Source organism: Salvelinus namaycush, chromosome 28 (genome assembly GCF_016432855.1).
Source record: "Salvelinus namaycush isolate Seneca chromosome 28, SaNama_1.0, whole genome shotgun sequence".
NCBI classification, from domain to species: domain Eukaryota; kingdom Metazoa; phylum Chordata; class Actinopteri; order Salmoniformes; family Salmonidae; genus Salvelinus; species Salvelinus namaycush.
In genome coordinates, this window is record NC_052334.1 from 37,951,371 (window position 1) to 37,952,057 (window position 687).

The following is a 687-nucleotide window of genomic DNA, read 5'->3' on the forward strand; positions in this document are numbered from 1 at the left end:
GTGCTGTTAATGGGATTTGAGAGAATGGGAGTGGTGGTAAGCTTTTGCTGGGCCCATGTGGGTGTGGAGGATAATGAGAAAGACAATGTTGTGACTAAGAGTGCTGTGAGGAGAGAGGGAGTAGATATTCAGGTCCCGCTGGGCCGCAGGGAAGTCAAGTTCTTGATCCGGGCAAAAGGGCTCAATCTTTGGCAAAGGGAGTAGGATGCTAGACGTAAGGGGAGGCAATTTTATCCTCTGCACCGGTCAGTAAAGGAAGAGGTGGGGAGTATGGGATGTAGGAGAGAGGAAGTTGTGTGGAGTAGACTACGGTTTGGGCACACAGGTTTGAATGTCACGTTATGGATGATAGGGAGACATGAAACAAGTCTACGATTATTAGTGTTTAGTGGAGGAAACGGTGCAAGTGTGTTGATATTTTGTGAACTGTATGACGTAGATAGGGTGAGATTGGGTGAAAGGGTTGGAGAGGCTGGACGGGTTTGGGTGGTGTAGTGAGGGGAGGGAAGTGGTGTCTAGGGCTCTATTTCACTTTCTTAGAGGAACAGGAATAATGAAGAGAATTTATTAATGTAGGTAGGCCGTGACTGGCCTCACACTCCATTACAGTAGGTGGCGGTGTATGCACCTTAAACGTTGGATATGATCTGCCAACCCAATCCCGAAGAAGAATAAACATTGGCGGGA